The sequence below is a fragment of the Dromiciops gliroides genome, chromosome 3 (assembly GCF_019393635.1).
Source record: "Dromiciops gliroides isolate mDroGli1 chromosome 3, mDroGli1.pri, whole genome shotgun sequence".
NCBI lineage: Eukaryota > Metazoa > Chordata > Mammalia > Microbiotheria > Microbiotheriidae > Dromiciops > Dromiciops gliroides.
The window spans coordinates 134383021-134403565 of record NC_057863.1 but is presented as its reverse complement, the minus strand read 5'-3'; positions in this window follow the sequence as shown (position 1 = coordinate 134403565).

Sequence of the window (20545 nt, the reverse complement as noted above, 5' to 3'; positions counted from 1 at the left end):
TCTTATTAATTTCTCCTTTGATTTTCAGGATCTCTAATTTAGTATCTAATTGGGGATTTCTAATTTGTTCTTTTTCTAGCTTTTTAAGTTGTGTGCCCAATTCATTAATCTCCTCTTTCTCTTTTTTATTCATGTAAGAATTTAGAGCTATAAATTTTCCCCTAAGCACTGCTTTGGCTGCATCCCATAGATTTTGGTATGTTGTCTCATTATTGTCATTTTCTTGGATATAGTTATTGAGTGTTTCTATGATTTCTTGTTTGGCCCATTCATTCTTTAGAATGAAATTATTTAGTTTCCAATTGATTTTCATTCTACTTTCCCATGGCTCTTTCTTACATGTAATTTTTATTGCATCATGATCTGAAAAGGATGCATTTACTATTTCTGCCTTTCTACATTTAACTACGATGTCTTTGTGCCCTAATACATGGTCAATTTTTGAAAATATGCCATGTACTGCTGAGAAAAAGGTATATTCCTTTCTATCCCCATTCCATTTTCTCCAGACATCTATCATGTCTAATTTTTCCAGTAATCTATTCACTTCTTTCTTATTCATTTTTCGGCTAGATTTATCTAATTCTGAGAGGGGGAGATTCAGATCCCCCACTAGTATAGTATTACTGTCTAATTCCTCTTGTAACTCATTTAACTTCTCCTCTAAGAACTTGGATGTTATACCACTTGGCTCATACATATTCAATATTGATATTACTTCATTATCTATAATAGCTTTAAGCAAGATGTAATTTCCTTCCTTGTCTCTTTTAATGAGATCTATTTTTGCCTGCACTTTGTCTGAGATAAGGATTGCTACCCCGGCTTTTTTTACTTTAGCTAAAGCATAATGTATTCTGCTCCAGCCTTTTACCTTTACTCTGTGTGTATTTCTCTGCTTCAAATGTGTTTCTTTTAAACAGAATATTGTAGGATTCTGGTTTTTAATCCACTCCGCAATTCACTTCCACTTTATAGCAGAGATCATCCCATTCACATTCACAGTTATTATTACTGACTGTCTATTCCCCTCCATTCTATTTACCCCCTTTTTACTTTCCCCCCTTCTTTCACCCTATTCCTCCTCACCGATGTTTTACTTCTTACCCCTGCCTCCCCTAATCTGCCCTCCCTTTTTATCACCTCCCTCTCTTTTCTTTACCCTTTTCTCCCTTGCTTTTGTCCTCCCTTCTATCAGTCTCCCCTTTCCCTTCGCGTTTTGCTTCCCTAAAGAGTGAGTTAAGTTTCTTTATCCCAATGAATGTATATGTTATTCCCTCTTTGAATCAAATCTAATGAGAATAGGGTTGAAACAATGTTCACCCCTCCTTTCTTTCCCTCTATTGTAATAGTTTTTTTTCACCTCTCCATATGATATAATTCATCCCCTTCCACCTCCCCTTTCCTCTCCCCCCCACAGACTCCCTTTTTAACCCCTTAATTTTTTTTTGTATAATCACATCAAAGACAATTTATATTTATACCCTCTGTGTAAAGTCCTTCTCTCTGCCCAAATACATTTACAGTTTTTAAGAGTTATGAGTATTATCTTCCCATGTTGGGATATAAACAGTTTAACCTAATAGGGTAACCTTTTTTTTTTCCCCGTTTACCTTTTTAAATTTCTCTTGAGTCTTGTATGTTAAGATCGAATTTTCTAATCAGTTCTGGTCTTTTCACCAGGAAAGACTGAAAGTTCCCAATGTCATTGAATGTCCATCTTTTCCCCTAAAAGAAAATGCACATTTTTGCTGGGTAATAGATTCTTGGCTGCAATCCAAGCTCCTTTGCCTTCTGGAATATCATATCCCAAGCCTTGCAGTCCTTTAATGTTGAAGCTGCCAGGTCCTGAGCAATCCTGACTGTGGCTCTATGATATTTAAATTGCTTCTTTCTGGCTGCTTGGAGTATTTTCTCCTTCACCTGACAATTCTGGAATTTGGCTACAATATTCCTTGGAGTTTTCCTTTTGGGGTCTCTTTCAGGAGGTGATCGGTGGATTCTTTCAATGATGATTTTATCCTCTGATTCTTTGATATCAGGGCAGTTCTCCTTAATAATTTCCTGGAATATGGTGTTTAGATTCTTTTTCTGGTCATGGCTTTCAGGCAGTCCAATGATTCTCAGATTATCTCTCCTTGATCTGTTTTCCAGGTCAGTTGTCTTTCCAATGAGGTATTTCACATTTTCTTCTATTTTTTCATTCTTTTGATTCTCCTTGACTGATTCCTGGTGTCTAATGGATTCCTTATCTTCCAAGTATCCAATTTTACTTTTTAAGGCATTGTTTTCTTCAGTAAGGTTATGCACCTTTTTTTCCATTTGGCCAAGTGAATTTTTTAAGGCAGTGTTTTCTTCAATGAGATTATGCACCTTTTTTTCCATTTGGCCAACTGAATTTTTTAAGGCATTGTTTTCTTCAGTGAGATTATGCACCTTTTTTTCCATTTGGCCAACTGAATTTTTTAAGGCATTGTTTTCTTCAGTGAAATTTTGTACTTTTTTTTACATTTGGCCAGATGAATTTTTTAAGGCATTGTTTTCTTCAGTGAAATTTTGCACTTTTTTTCCATTTGGCCAGATGAATTTTTTAAGGAATTGTTTTCTGCAGTCAATCTTTGTGCTTCCTTTTCCAAGCTGCTGATTCTTTTTTCATAGTTTTCTTGTTTTGCTTTCATTTCTCTCCCCATTTTTTCTTCTACCTCTCTCAATTGATTTTTAAAATCCTTTTTGAGCTCTTCCAGGAAGGCTTTTTGTTCTTGAGACCAATTCACCTTCCCTCATGAGGCTTCACATGTAGGTAATTTGAGAGTATTGTCCTCATCTGAGTTTGCGTTGGCTTCTTCCCTATTGATACAGAAGCTTTCAATGGAGAGGGCTCTTTTTTGCTTCTTACTCATTATTGTAGCTTATTTATTTTTTAAGTTGAGGTCTGTTTTGGGGCACTAGTGTCCCTGTTTTGGGCTTCTTGTGCAGGGGGATAGGTGCTGTGTGACTGGCTTTTTACTCTGAGGCCTTTTTGGTGTGTGGAGATCCCCAGCCCTGCACTTCCTGTCTGGGTGTGCTCGGCCAGCCAGGTGCCCGCTCCCAGCATCCATTCCCGCCTGACCCGTTCGTGGCCCTCCCGGCCGGTGCAGGTAGGTTTTTCCACTGTCCTTCTTGGCCACCAGATTTTTGAACCAGGTTCCAGGGGCCTCAGTTGTTTGGCAGTGGCCCACAGCTCCTGCTGAGTTGCCCTGACCCCCTCAGCGCTGGGTTGCTGCCTTTCGCTGGGCCTCCCTTTTGCCCGAGTCAGACCGACCTTTTCCTGAAGTCTTCTAAATTATCTCTGGTTGGAGGACTGTGTCTCTCTGTCCCTTTGCAGGTTCTGTAGTTTCAGAATCCTTCCAGAAGCTTTATTTAATGTTCTTTTTGAGGGAACAGAAGGAGAGCTCAGGCAGCTTGCGGCTTCCTCTCCGCCATCTTGGCTCCGCCCCCCCCCATGAGATTTCTAAGAGAGTGAATGTAGATAAAAAAGAAATGAGGAAAAGTCAAGATGACAGAATCCTAGACAATACAAAATTTGGTGGTTCAGGGGATATTCAGTAATGGAGAAGGCATGCAGGAAAGAGTAGAGCCAGGAACACTGTAAATATTAAAATAACCAAAATGACTCTATTTTATAAAGTCCCTTCATCTAGTCTTTGGTTCTGATCTACCTCAAGGTACTTTCTCTTTTTATGGCCCTAAATGTGTTGCAATAGTCAACATTCTTATTCACAAACACCACAACTTCTCCCCCAAACCATGGAAAGTTTTAATTCCATGTCTTACTGATAACCATGAGACAGCCTGGAAGCACCTAGAAAGTTCCTCACTTCTTTATCCCTGTGTCTATAGGACCATCTCCCTGCCCCTAGAATCATAGTCCCATGTGGGCTGCCTATGTGCACATACTCTGAGTGAATTATTGAATCACATGATGAAGCTGTTTTAACTTCCTTCCAACTTTGGTGTCTGGGTTTGGCACTAAAATTCTGGATGTAGGGGAGGGATTCAGATGAGTGAGCTAAAGGCCAGGAAAGAATGAAGTGACAAATTGGCTGCAATCTAGGTAAGTAAGAGATCCTGCAATTTCTGAGAATATCTACACCTTTACCTTCCCTGGTGGGATGCCAATACGGAATCCCAAGAACCCTCAGTCATTCAGAGGGTGAGTTCTTGTAGAAATCATAGAGCTGGGGCTAGGCAGTTTATCACTGGGGTCTCCTTTGTCAGTAGTAACTGAAAAATATAATAACCCAGACATGCCTCCAGTAAACACATCTCTAAGATGAGGACATGACCTGTGATGTAAGCTGGGAGCAATTATATTTTGTACAGAAAGAGAAGTTTATGTAAAATTACCAGCAGAGTAGCTGTCGAGTTTATTTGCCAGTCAAGGGCCAGCCCTGGTGGGAAAGAACTCCTTTAGAGAAAGATTTCCTGATCCTCTAGGAAGTACATTATGAGGCCTTAGAAGAAATGATATAGGTAAATTGCAGTAAATCCTAGTTATAAAATATAAACATGTTGGCTATTGGCCAAATGTTAAATGACACCTATTTTCTAAAGATCAAATTAGGGAATAAAGCCAATAATGTAAGAGCTAGAGAAACAGGATAATTAAAAAGGAGCATTCCACATTTAATACTCCTATCTTGCTGGTGAAGAAAGAAGAAAAATATGATAAGAATGATTGTCCTATTTATCATTTTATTCAAGATTTTCTCATTTTCTCTTTCTTTTTATTTATTCTGGGAATCTAGACAATTAAATGTATTTTCTGGCACTCTTTTACAGGAGTAGGTTAAAAAATTGACCAATTTGGTATGCTTCTGGAACTTGAAGTGTTAAGTATTTTATTTGTGTGATGTCAAATAGCATTGTCTGTGTTTTGTGTCTTGGTAAATCCAAACTGACATTTTCCTATGGCTTGATTAGCCCAAGGACAAAAAGAATGTAAATTGAAATCTTTTCTGTGGATCTTCTAAAACATTTGGATGGTCTCCCCCACCCCATCTCTTTCTCTCTCTCTTTCCCTCTCTCTCCTCCTCCTCCTCCTCCTCCTCCTCCTCTTCTTCCTCTTCCTCTCCCCTCCCTCCCTTGCTCTTTCCATTTTCATTTTGACTAATTTGGGAAGGCAGAAAAGAGACACAGAAAAAGAGGAAGGAAATCTTTGTTTCCAGGTTGCAGAATTTTATGGCATTGTAAATTAATCAGAGACTAAATTTGCCATTGAAATGCAGTTTCTCTACTATGAATTTCCAAATTGTGGTTAAAAGTAAAAAAAAATACTGAAATATCTTAGTGAGTTGTGGGGTACCATTCTGTATAATTTGTTTTAAGGAAAGATAAGAATAAAACTTTGTGAAAGTTACATGGAAACAACACTGAGACATTTTATTATCCTTTCCCTGGAGAATGATAGATATATTGTTTACATACAAGGGAAGTTGGCATTTTGAGAGAGGAGGAAGAGGAGGAGGAGGAAAAAAGGAAGAGGAGGGGAAGGAGGTGGAGGAGGGACAGGGAGATGGGGAGAGGGAAAAGAAAGAAGATTGAGGAGAAGGAAGAGGAGAAGGAAAAGGAGTGAAGAGTTGCTTTGAAAGTATCAAAAACCACTTACTATCAACTCTTCTCTTGCCCATGAAAAGAGAGAAGGTTGTTTAAATTGGAAAGCAGTTTGAATATAAATAAAATTTAATTTAACTACAACCTGTGGGGCTCATTTAGTTCCCTTTCTTTTCAATTAGTCCAATCCAATTTTTGTAGTGTGATAAAACTTTATTTAATTTTGGGAAGGGTGAGGAAATCTTGTCATTATTTTCATCTATCCCTGTGTGGCTAGGAATGTGGACCATCTCTTTCTGCTGTTTATAAACCTTTAACTGAGGACTTTGGTTATGCTCAAATTTATTCTTTTTCTTGTCAGGAAAATGAGGGTTAAGTGACTTGCCCGGGGTCACACAGCTAGTAAGTGTCAAGTGTCTAAGGCAGGATTTGAACTCAGGTCCTCCTGAATCTAAGACCAGTGCTTTATCTACTGTGCCACCTACCTGCCCTGCTCAAATTTATTCTTAAAATAATATTGTTGTTTCTGTATACAGTGTTGTCTTGGTTCTGGTCATTTTGCTTTTCATTATTTAGTTCGAGTCTATCTATGATTTTCTGCTTTCATCAAGCTCATTATTTCTCATAATAGTTATATGGCATCACAATCATATATCACAACTTGTTCAGCCATTCCACAATTGGTGGAGATCTCTGCAGTTTCTAATTATTTGCCACCACAAAGAGAGATGCTATAAACATTTTAGAATATATAGCATCTTTTACTTTTTTCCTAATGATCTTTGGAAATAGAAGTAGTAGAAGTATTGCTGGGTCAAAGGGTATAGGCAGTTTTCTAACTTTTTGAATTCCAGTCTGCTTTTCAAAATGGTTGGAAAAAAGAATCTCCCTGACCTAAGGCAGTATTTGGAGAAGTGTGAAATCTCTTCTCAATCAAGGGGCCTGATGATGTAAATATTATTTGTGGTAAAGGAATATCTTCAATGTGATTTGTTGTATCCTTTACTGGAATAGGTAAAAAAGAAAACAGAAAAAAGTCACCGGTGTTTCTAGATTGCCAATGTACTATTTAAATGATTTTAAGATTGCGTCTATCAAAACCCTCCCCAGATGCTTCATCATGGTGTGAGGGTAGCCCTAATTTCTTTCAGTTTAGGAAAACAGAAGGAGAGGTCTCACAGGTTCTAGCCCTGGAAAGACCAAATACAATCTTGGTGATGAGCCATTTCTTAATTTTGAGGGATGACATATTTGTTTGTTTTCCCAAACAACAAATTCTCACACTGTATATGTCCAAAAATACATGTCATTTTGTATTGTGAATCCATTTCAAGGGATATTTAGCAAATATTAACAAAAGCATCTATCAAGAATCCTGATATCATCTGTCTTTTTTGGGTTCTTTGCATAATTTTGTGGTGGACGATCATTTAGCTCTAAGGAAGAGAATGTTAACGTTTTTGTGACAGGAACCCTTTATTATATTTAAAATTTTATTTTCCCAAATTATATGCTAAATACAAATTTTTACATCAATTAAAAAAAAACCCTTTTGTGTTCCAAATTATTTTCCTCCCTCCCAACTTCCCACAACAACTAGAGCAATTCAATATAAGGTATACACGAGTCATGCAAAAGAATTCCATATTAGCGAGGTTGTGAAAGAAAACAGACAAAAACAAAACTTCAGATAAAGGAACTAACAAAAAATTATGGTTCAATCTATATTCAGATGCCACTAGTTCTTTATCTGTATATGGATTCCATTTTTATAAGACCTTCTGGTTTGTCTTGGATCATTGCATTGCTGAAAATAACCAAGTCATTCACAGCAGATCATCTCACAGTATTGCTATTATTTTGTATACAGCACATTGCACTTTGCCTCAGCTCATGCATTTCCTTCCATGTCTTTCTGAGAGTATCCTTCTCATCATATTTTATAGTAAACTACATTTGTATGGTATTGCAAAGAGTGATTCTCTTATAATACACCCATGAGGTTGATTCTTGCAACAACAGTAATAGTTAACATTTATATAGTACCATATACCTGACAAAGAAATGTCTTCACAATAGCCCAGCAAAATAAGTACCATCCATTTTGTCTTCATCATCATCCATCATTATCCATCAATCCTCATCATCCACTCCACCCTGCCTGCCCCACAAAAATTAAACCTAAATGTTTTACAATTATCATCCCTTCATATTCAGTTCAGACCCGTTTCCTTTGTCTAAGTGTATTCCTTTTAGCTGCCCTAATACTGAGAAAGGTCTTATGAGTTAGAAGTATAATCTTCCAATGTAGGAATGTAAACAGGTTAATATTTTAATATCCCTCATGATTTCTTTTTCCTGTTTACCTTTTTATGCTTCTCTAGGGTTTTGTATTTGAAAGTGAGATTTTCTATTCAGTTCAGGTCTTTCCTCCACAAATGCCTGAAAATCCCCTTTTTCATTGAAGTCCCATTTTTCCCCTGGAAGATTATACACAGTTTTGCTGGGGAGGTGATTCTTGGTTGTAATCCCAGTTCCTTTGCCCTCCAGAATATCATATACTGACCCCTCTTATCCTTTTATGTAGAAGCTGCTAGATCTTGTGTTATCCTGACTGTGGCTACACAGTACTTGAATTGTTTCTTTCTGGCTACTTGCAGTGTTTTCTCATTGATTTAGGAGCTCTGGAATTTGGCTATAATATTTGTGGATGTTTTCATTTTGGGATCTCTTTCAGGAGGTGATTGGTGGGTTCTTTCAATTTCAGTTTTACCTTATGTTTCTAGAATATCAGGGCAATTTTCTCCATGTTTTTTTTTTTTTAAATCTAACTGTTATAACTAAATTCTAATGTGTGATCACCTTAAATTAGAAGACTTTAGCACCAGTTTTTTGGCATTAAGCATTTATTAAAGTATATTAGGGGTTAATACAGAGAACATGTGGAGTTCAGAAAGTTTAAGAAAAAGCCTATCTCTCCTGGTTTTCTTCTTTCCCACCATGAGCTTGTCCCATCAACCAAAAAGAAAGATTCTCTGTTTTCCCTAGCAGAAACTCCCTTTGAGACCAGAAGAGGGGTGTTCCCCACACACAGCTCCAATCTAATTGGCTGGTATCAGTGATTGACATGGCTTACAGGCAGTTCCATGAATAGTGATGACTTTTGGACCCCAAGCCAAGTCACATGTTTTTAGGGGGTAGGGCCCTGGTTCTCACACCTGACAATCTCTTGGAAGATAATGTATAAGCACTTTTTTGATCATGGTTTTAGGTAGTCCAATAATTTTTAAGTTATCTCTCTTGGATCTATTTTCCAGGTCAGCTGTTTTCCTAGGTGACATTTCATATTGCCTTCTATTTTTAAAAATTAATTTGGATTTACTTTATTGTGTCTCAGTTTCTCAAAAAATCATTAGCTTACATTTGTTCAATTTTAATTTTTTGGCAATTATTTTCTTCAGAGACCTTTCCCATTTGGCTTTTCTAGCTGTTTTTTTTTTATCACTTTCCTGCATCACTCTCATTTTTTTCCTCTACCTCTCTTACTTTATCTTCAAAGTCTTTTTTGAGCACTTCTATGGCTTGAGACCTATATAGAGGTGCCATTTGTTGGACTTACCAATTATTACAGCGCAGGATTTAGATAGGAATTTCAGACCCAATAGTATTAAGTTCCCAGGTCTTGGTTTCTTGATATCTGGTAGGATACAGTGATATGCAGGACAAATCTTAGGATTTCCACAGTGGTACGTAAAGAATGACTAAGGACAGCAAGGATTACTGGAAGACAGTCATGTTTTCCATTTGTACCTGAACAATGTCCAAAATTCTGGAGGAAAGCCACTCATCTTTTGGAGACGGATGATAAACTTTGGCTACATTTTGATTTGTAATATTGGGAGTCATATCTACATCAGTTAAATCATGAATTCACCAAGATAACAAAGTATATATTTCCATAAGTATATAGGAAAGTGAATTAATTCTAATTCCTAAGTTATTTCACTATGAAAAAAATGACAAACAGTTTTAAAGGTTAGGTTTTAAACATGTGGCCACAGATCTTGATTTTATATTTTTTGGCCAATACCAAAGAAGATAAAACAAAAGTAAATGATATTAAGAAAAAGTCAGTTGGTCTGTACAATGCTAATTATATCATATACTTAGATGACCAGCTGATTCAATATTCCATGGATCAAATGATAAAATGAAATCTTCATTTATATTTTTTAGCAATTCTTTCATTCTTTCACCATCATGTTATTATAGTCCACCCACCTTTATGAACTTCTCAAGTTAAGGTGACACAGCCCTGATTTGTTTGTTGGGCTGTTTTGCTTAATGGAAGATATGACTCTGAAAAGGATATTTCACTTTTGATTTTATATCCCCAGTTCTTGGCATATAATAATATTTTATATCCACATGGCTTGGTACATAATAAATTCTTGTTTCTTAAGTTTAGTCCTATGGCAAATTCCTATGTACCAATTTTTTGTTCTCCAAATAGATTTATGATTTCATTGTTAAAGGGGATTCTTAGAAACTCCCTCTTACAAATGTAGGTATGCAACTACTCTGAAACTTGTAGTGTCTGGAAGTATTTTGGACTCTGAGAAGTTGTGACTTACCCAGTGTCACATAGCCTTTGGATGTCAGTCAAGACATAGACACCAATGAGAAGTGTAAATCTGCTAACCCTCTGAAGTTTCCCAGTCATTTCTTTGATCAAGGGGAGGAGAAAGGGGAGATAAAGGCTTTATTTATCCCTGCCATCCTTTCAAGCAATATCTTCTCAGGGGATTGGCTAGAATTGCACTCTTTTCTAAATTGCCAGACAAATTAAATTGGTCTCTGAAATGGCTTGCTATTTATAGAAAACATGCAGGGTGTGACATGGTGTACATTAGTTTAATGCATCTGATTGATTGATTTTTTCAATGGCAGCAAGAAGCTTGCACTCATTGAAATTACTGAACAATTTCCCAAATATAATAAATCTTGTCTTTTTTCAATTCTAGTAAAAACTTATGCATGAACATGTGTGTGCCTAATTTAATGGATTGCTCATCCAACCGCACATCTTAGTTTAGACCTTTTCTTATGTAGATTATTAGACTAAACTCCTTTGAATGTTTGTGACTTCTACTAAGTAAGCCTTATATTCTTCCTACTACAATGTTAGCTTGCAAACAAGAACATCTAGATGACCTTACCTCATAGGGAACTTTATTTTTATCTAGCACAAAATATACTCTATGAATGTTGTGCTTTGTCTGACACTGATAATCAGATGATTTTCCAAAGTCAAACATTTCTCAGTTTACACATACTTAGTCTCTTCTTTGGGGCTAACTCAAAAGATGATTCTGTAGTTTATATATTTCCCACCTACATTTTTCCTGTGGAAAATCTCAGAATATAACTTATGTCTATGTTTCAACAAATGTATAGAATAGGGTCATTTGTCCTTATACAAACATTTACAGCAACAATATATTTATCATATATAAGATAGCCTTTGTATTACACAGTCACTCAACTAAATTTGTGATATCAATAATTATGCCTGCTCAATCTATGTGAATCTGGTTCATGTTCTCCCAAAGGTTTTCTTCAGAGGATCCACCCAAATATTGCAGGTTTTCCTCAATTTCTCTTGAAATGATCAGTGCATTATTAGTACAGCACTATGACTGTCCACCTGTCATTGTCATATAGCCACACTGGTATGATATTATTGAAAAGAGTGTTTATTTTCACAGGGAGCCCAAGACTCAGTAAGGGAACCTTCTAATTTTCCCAAAGTAGTCTTCTTTCTTCTTTTTCAAATGTGGCTCTTTATCATTATCCTTCTTTAGTATCTGTCATTCACATGCACAAATATACAGAACTGATGGTTTTTGAATACATATTGAAGCATACTTTTTATTTTTATTTTTAATTGTTATTTATTTTTTGTGGGACATTGAGGGTTAAGTGACTTGCCCAGGGTCACACAGCTAGTAAATGTCAAGTGTCTGAGGCCAGATTTGAACTCAGGTCTTCCTGAATCCAGGGCTGGTTCTTTATTCACTGCACCACCTAGCTGCCCCTTGAAGCATATGTTAAAAATTACTTTATTTTTATTTTTCCCCAGTTACATGTAAAGATATTTTTTAATTCCAATTTTTTTTATCCCCCCTCCTTTCCTTTCCCCCTCCAGAGGCCAGTGAGGAATCTGATATAGGTTAGACACTACAGTAATGTTAAACGTATTTCTACATTAGTCATGGTGTAAGAGTAGGATCACAACACAAAGAAAAAAATCACAAGAAAGAAAGAATAAAAAAGAACAATAACAAAAAAGCAACAACAAAAGTAAAAATAGTATGCTTTAATATGTATTCAGATTCAACAATTCTTTTTTCTGGATATGGAGGTCATTTTCCACCATAAGTCTTTTGGCATTGTCTTGTATGGCTAAGAAGAGTTAAGTCTATCACAGTTGATCATCCCACAATGTTGTTGACACTATGTACAATGTTCTCTTGGTCCTCCTAATTTCACTTAGCATCAATTCATGGAAGTCTTTTTAGATTTTTCAGAAATCCATCTGCTTTTTCACTTCTTACAGTGCAATAGTATTCCATGCCAGTCATATACTACAACTTGTTTAGCCATTCCCCAATTGATGGGCATCTCCTCAATTTCCAATTCTTTCCTACCACAAAAAGAGCAGTTTCTTGTACATGTGGGTCCTTTTCCCTTTTTATGATCTCTTTGGTATATAGACCTAGTAGTTGTACTGCTGGGTCAAAGGGTATGTAAAGTTTTATAGCCTTTTGGACATGGCTCCAGATGGACCTCCAGAATGGTTGCATCAGTTCATAGCTCCACCAACAGTGCATTAGTGCTCCAATTTTCCCACATCTTCTCCAAGCTTTATCACTTTTATTTTTTGTCATATTAGCCAATTGAATGGGTGTCAGGTGGTAACTCAGAGTAGTGTTAATTTGCATTTCTCTAATTAGTGATTGAGATAATATTTTCTTATGGCTGTAGATAGCTTTAATTTCACCATCTGAAAACTGCCTGTTCATATTCTTTAACAATTTCTCAATTGGGGAAGAAGCATACTTTTAGACTATTTTCCTTGAGGGATTTTTTTTGCTCCATGTTTTCTTTCACAACATTACTAATATGGAAATATGTTTAAATAACCACACATGAGTAACCTATACCAAATTGCTTGCCTTCTCAATAAAGGTGATAGGGAGGGAGGAAGGTTGAGAATTTAGAATTAAAAATAAAAAAAATAAATATTAAAAATTGTTTTTACATGTAATAGGAGGAAAATAAAATACTTAACATAAAATAACTTAAAAATAAAGCATTCTGGTGCTTGATACCATCAGCTCAGTGCAATTTGCAAACAGGACTAATTTGAAGGACCCCTCTAAGGCACAGGAAAATTTAATTTAATGTAGACTTTTTGCTATTTCTTCTCATCATGATAGTGAATACATTTATTGAGCATACATCTTCCTTTTTCTTTTTCCCATTTTTGATATTTATTATCAAAGGGCTTTTGTACAACATTGTTTCTATTGTAAAACAATACAAAGATAATTGAATGATTTTGATGTTTGGATAGAAGAGAGCATCTTGTAAAAAGCCTCCAAAGAATGCTTTCTCATAATCAACACACAATAAGCTCAATAGGAAGTTCAGTTCTCTGTAGCTTTTAATTAATCATGCAAAGGTAAAATATGTCCAATGTAGAATATAATTTACTAAAACTACAAATATAAGCACTGGTGATTCCCTTGATTTTGGCATAAATGACCCTCAGAATGATTTTACATAGATTGAGGAGTAGATATATCAATTGGTTAGTTATTGTTATTCTTTTGGTCACCATTTAGTGTATTAATATATCTGAGATATTTTCACATGCTTTTTTCTGATAAAAGTATTTTATTTTTTTCCAGTTACATGTAAAGATAGTTTTCAACATTTGCTTATATAAGATTTCCAATTTAAAATTTTTCTCCCTCCCTCCCCTCCCTCCCCCCCTCCCCTAGATATCAGGTAATCAGATATAGGTTTTTTAAAATATATATATATATATATATATATATATATATATATATATATATATATATATATATAATTAAACATATTTCTGCATTAGTCATGTTATAAGAGAAGAATCAGAGCAATAAGGAAAAACATCAAAATAGAAAAACAACAGCACCAAAACCAAAAGAAATAGTATTGTTCAATAAGCATCCATACTCCACAGTTCTTTTTTTTTTCTGGATTTGGAGATCCCCTTCCATCATGAGTCCCCTGGAAGTGTCCTGTACCATTGCATTGGTGAGAAGAATCTAGTCCATCATAGTTGATCTACACACAAAGTTGGTGATACTGTGTACAATGTTCTTCTGGTTCTGCTCATCTCACTCATCATCAATTAATGCAAGTCCTTCCAGGTTTCTCTGAACTCCTCCTGCTCATTGTTTCTTACAACACAATAGAATCCCATTACATTCATATTCCACAACATGTTCAGCCATTCCCCAATTGATGGGCAATCCCTCAATTTCCAATTTCTTGCCACCACAAAAAGAGCAGCTATAAATATTTTTGTACATGTGGGTCCTTTTCCCTTTTTTATGATCTCTTCGGGAAAAAGACCCAAAAGTGGTATTGCTGGGTCAAAGGTTATGCAGAGCTTTAGAGCCCTTTGGACATAATTCCAGATTGCTCTCCAGAAGTTTTCCCATTTGCAGCTACCTTGTCTATCAGTTCTTCAATAATCCATCAGTTGTATCAACTGTAGAATATACCTCCTCTATATGTATACTGTGTCTAATTAAGGTCTTTTTCCTTTATGAAAGAAAAAGAAGAGGATTCAAAGGACTTCTGGTGCCCACAAAAATCAGTCTAGAAAAGAAAAATTAAACTTTGGTGCTGCTAGATAAACAAAATGTTGACACTCTAATCATAGTGGCTTTTTATTGGCTTGGTCTTGCCCAGAAGGGAAACAACTTTTCCATTAAATCTGTATACCTCACTATGAGGAGTGCAAATCCTAGTTCCATTTTTCCTCCATATTGTGGTGTCAAAATAAAATAAAAATAAGGGTCAGTAATATGTACATAGGATCTAAGCAGACTGGATATTGACTTAGTTTTAAAATGTAGTGCTATCTGTTTTATTGTATTTTTATTTATTTTGTCAATTACTTAATTACATTTTGGTGTGGTTTAAGTATCACTTGGGAATATTGTGGGATAGAGTAGGCTTATGGACTGCATATTTGACATCTCAGGACTAGATGACATTGATGGTGCTTTCCATTTCTAAATGAATCTTTTGCCCTAGATCAATGTCATTGGTGAACTCTTTTTCTTATTTCTATCAGCAATATCTTGGATGCATATAAAGATCATTCTAATAAAGATTTTATTGAGAAAAGTTAAATGTGTGAGCAAATAATTGCTTATGTATTCTCTTTTGTTTATTGTTAGGGAAAGTATCAATATAAACTGATCTTTCTCATATTTTCATTATCTTTTTTTCTTTGAGCTATCTTGACAATTAATCCTTAAGTGCCTGAAAAATTGGGTCATTTCCAGTGACATAATTTCTTCTGTTTAACTGATAACATCCAGACACCAATTCTACATCTATGTATTTGATTTCATTATCAAATCAACAATTATAATGTTGATATGACAGTTGTACTGTTATTAATAAGAACAGATCACCACAGTAATGTCTGCACAACTGTACTATTATGTGTTTAATTTTTTCTTTCTTCAAATTTCATTTCATGCTCTTGGAAGCATAGATAGGGCTCAGTTGAAATTCCAACCAAATTGCTAACTGACTTTCCCTTCTACTGCCTTTCAATGAATTGTAATGCAATACTACTCAAAATCTTAAAAAATGATTTTATCTAATATTTTAAAATCAGTCACTAAATCAGTAATCATTGTTTAAGCTTCTTTTGGGTGTCAAGAACTTTGATAGATATATTACTTAGTTTTTTAAATTCATTTTTAATTAATGGATAAAGTATTTCTATAATAATATGAAAAGAAGGAAGAGTACACATGATACTGCAAATCTACCATGCACAACTTACTATTCCTTTCAAATATACAACAAAATTATTATGTAAATTTTATAAATATGTGAATTATTCTTAAGGAACTTATATTCTTATATTCTTAAGGGGAAAATAGCATGGTATGAGTTCATCAAAGAAGCAAAGCAAAAGCAAGCAAAGCAGAATTGTAGTAGCACAAAGGAAATGTCAGATATTCAAATCTAGAGACATTTCCATTCCAAAACCTTCAAGTTAAATATGTGCCTGAATCATGGGAGGATCTTCCAAGCTCTTATTGGACTGATCAGTTGCAGTTGAACACACTGTAAGTTGATGCCAACATGATGCCCTTCTTTGAGTACAAATGATGAACAGCAACAGGGAGCAGGAAGTAGCAAATGAAGTAATCAGGAATGGTCTCACACAAGACATTGCATATGAATTGAACTTTTGAAGGAAAGTAGAAATTCTAAGAGGCATAAGTGAGGAGTGAGTGTATTCCAGACATAGGAGACCACCTGTGCAGAAGGCACAGAGATGGTGAATGGGTGAGCAATAGCAAGAAGGCCAATTTAAACAGAATACAGATTGAGTAGAAGGAAGTGATATATAAAAGACTGGGTGAGTAGGTTATAGCTTGATTGTGAAGGAGTTGAATTGCCAAAAAAAGAATTTAGTATTGGATCTTAGATGTAATAGAGAGACATGTAGTTTATTGGACAAAGAAAGTGTCAGTCAGATCTGTACTTTAGAAATATCACTTTAGCAGTGCTGTGGAAGATGAATTATACTCTAAACTGTTTCCATTCTAAGCCAACTTATCTATCCACATGGCAAGACTATGTATTGATTGACTGAGCTAGTTTCTGGACTGTTTCAGACTCTGTGATGCTAACTTTAAAAAAGTTAACCTTCTTGAGGAAATAGTGATATCAATGTCATTAATTTTTTTCTATTTCTCATTTTTCAGAATTAATAGTTTAATAAAATAGATTAGATAGAAATTGCTATAAAACCTCATTTTTTTCATCCTGAATATTCTAATTTAGCATTGATGTATGCAGGGGACTGCTTCCTCAAGTATACAGAAAAATGATTAGGAATGCCTACTGCATTAGTAAAAAGTCATTTATTCTTTCTCAAGTTTTTTTTTAATACTTCTTTCTGTTGTTGCTTTTCTTTTTCCTTTTGTTGAATTGTTGTGATATTCTATAATCTTACCAGGGCCAGGACATTATGATTCTCTTAAAGAATGACTCATGATATGAAGAGTTCTCTGATTAATAAGCAGACTTTTGCAATCTCCTCTTCCTTAAACTTGAAAAAAATGTTTTCTGCCTTCTATAATTGTGGTTGAATTGAAGTCACTGAGAATTAAGATAAGGATTGAGTTGGCTTAGAGGAACTTGTCAGATTATTTATACTTTTTCTCATTGACTATAGCAGATGTATGTGTATAAGCAGTAATAATCTTCTTGGTGGTCTTCTTTATTATTTTTGGTTTGAGCAGTACAACATGAAATTTTTGTTACTTAAGTTTAGAGCTGGTGAAGAATATAGAAAACATAAAATGATCCATTTATTTTGTAGATGAAGAAACTGAAGGTTAGATGTCACACAGCAACAAAATTTAGAGCTAGGTTCTCTGATTCCAAATTCAATGTTCTTTTCACTGTGGTTTTCTGCCAAATATCCCATGAAATTATATTTCATGTTGCTTTGGGGAAAATGATGAAAACAACTCTGAGAAATCCTTTATTTGACTGATATAAGAAATTGTGAATTGAACTATCTATTTAGATGCAACTTTTTGAGGGTACTTGTTTCATTTATGGCAAAAGTGTCAATATTGGTGTGGAATTATGCTTGCAATAAATATATTAACACTCTTGACTTTGGATTAAAAATACCAATAGTTAAATTAATATTTTAGATGATGTGAAACCTCATGTTCTCAATATGCTTTTTTCTCTTTCATGCTATCATGCTTTAGTTACTTTAAGAAACTTAAGAGGAATATATATGGGTTAAAATTTTTGTAGCTTTCTTTTTTCCTGGATTCCATGGTCAAATAATTTATCATTGGGTGGACAACCCATTGGCAATGGGCCTTTCCACATTTAGCACAGTTGGTCCTCAGACAATTGGCATATAGTATCTCACTGGGATCATACTCAATATCTTTGAAGCTTGGCAGAAGCTGCCAGAAATTGCATTCTACTGGCATAATATTTAAGAATCCAGATTCATTTCCAATCTGTGAGGAGGTATCAGAACATGGCATATGAAAGATGAATCAGAAGCTCATTATCATTGCTGGGGGAAAACCACAAAAAAACAAAACAAAAGCTCAAGGCACATATCCTACCATGTGTTTAAGTACTATGTGTATGTACACATACATATATATATATATACACATATATGCATATATGTTTGGATACACACACACACATATATATATGTGTATATATATATATATATATATACTATTATATTTGCAAGTTGTGTTCTTTTATGATCCATTTTCCCCACACGATAGCATTTATAGATGAATTTTTTTCATATGAAAGGTCTAGACAAAAACAGTAACAATAACAAGCTTTACTCAAGCTACATAGTATGATCTATCCTGCAGCTTTGAAATGTGTTTTCCCTCTGGAAAGGAAGTATGCTAAATTTTTCCTTTTTAACAGCATTAAAATATTGTCTTGCTTATCTAACATTTCAAGGTCATTTTACAATTGAATTTTTATTCTCCATTATGTTGGCCAATTCCCCTAATTGATGACTTTAGTATATTTTATGAACACAATCTATTCTATCATCTAAATAATTAATGAAAACATTAATAAAACCAATTCAGAAAACAGTCTGCAGAACATCACTTGATATGCAATCAGCTTGGTGCTAAACTGCTTTTTGAATATTGCTGCTTGTCTCATGCACTAGCACTTAAGAGCAGTATGATTCAAAATCTTTGTCAAATTTTATTGAGTATATCATGCAGAAATGAGTCACAACCCTTACTAAAAAATTAAAGCATATGTTATATTGACATGGAAGGAAATCATGTTACTCTGACAGGAATTGTCTATTACAAAGCCTCATTAATTTTCACCCAAGATCCTAAGATCTTCCAAGTATTTGCAAATAATTTTTCATCACATCTTCAAATGTTTCCAGTTTTCCATATTGTCCTTTTTTCCCCTTTGAATGTGTGCTTATTATTTGTTCTTTTTTAATCTTTGAGGGCCTTTGCTACTTCTCATTTCTCAAAATTAATTAATAGTTATATAATGATTTTAGTACTTTCTTAAAATGTCTACCCTTACATGAAAGTAATTTAGAACTATATACTTAAATATACCTAGTTTATTTAAGCAAATATTTTTAAAACAGATTTCTCTTACTGTATATCTATACTTAGATAATACTTATCTATATTGTCAGATTGTGGTTTACTTTTTTAAAAGACAGAATTTTAAAAAAAGTAATAAAAACCCTTTCTTCCAGAGCTTACTTTCAAACATCTTTTCCTAATCTCATATAACTTGGTTGAAAGAATAAATGGTATATTTGTCAAATTGTAGATGGCATGAAGCTGAGGAGCATAGCTAGGATTGTAGAAAATAGAAACAAACATCAAAAGGACTATGACAACCTAGAATCAAAGACTAAAATGAATATGATGAAAATTAACAGTGAAATGGAAATTTCTGCACTTTGGTTCAAAAATCAACTTAAAAATGTATCATAGTGGACATGGGGCTAAATAAGAAGTCCCTGTGGAAAAGATGGGAGTTTTAGTAGATTAAAAAAACAGTGTGAATTAACATGGCATAAAAAAGAATCCTAATTCTATGTGGCTGCATTGAGGGGGGGGGGCTTATTTTTTTCCTAAAGAAGGAGGTGATTTTCAAGTCAATAAGTAACTCAAATCAACAATCATTTGTAAGAAACTACTATATACCAAGATATGAGCTGAGTGCTGCAGAGAAAAAGAAAAGGGAAAAATCAACCACAAGCACCTGATTTCAAGAAGTTCAAGAAGTGGAGAAAACAGAATACAAACAAATGCACAAATAAGATATATACAGGATGAATTGAGATAATCCCTTAGGGAAGATGTTAAGATTAAGGATAATTGGGAAAAGCTTCCGGCTGAAAGTAAGAATTTAATAGAGATTTCAAAGAGGCCAGGGAAAATAGAAGGTGGCTTGATAGCAGTTTATCTGAAAAAAAAAAAGGGATTTGGGTGTTTTATTAGTGGACTGAAAGCTCAATAAGAAGGAGCAATGTGGAATGACAGTCAAGGAAGCTAAAGCACTCTTAAGATGAATTTAGACAGGAAATAGGGTCATGATATCCCTACCATACCTTTCCCTAGTCTGACCATAAGTTCAGTATCAAGAGGATTACAGTTATTATGATCAGGATGATGAAGAAAATTTACTTAATTTTTTAACTTAAAATTTACTTAAAGGAACCATGAATATTTAGCTTGAAGGAAAATAAATGATAGAAAAATATCAGGCAATGATAGCTATCTTCAAGTATTTGGAGGAAATTTTATTAGACTTGGCCCCAGAAGGATGCCAGACATAGATTCACAGAGGGTGTTTGCCACTATCCTGTTTGATGTTTTGTTCAGAGGTCAAATAGCGGAGGAATGTTCTCTAAGTGAAATACATTAAATGATCTTATTTCAGATGAAACTGGACTTCTTGTATTAAGCATCAGAGTATTACAAGGTCTTCTCAGTGAGAACTATGATTTTACAAGGCAGATCAGTCTGATAAACCATAAGGCAATAAACAAATGGATTAAAATAATCTTGTACTCAAA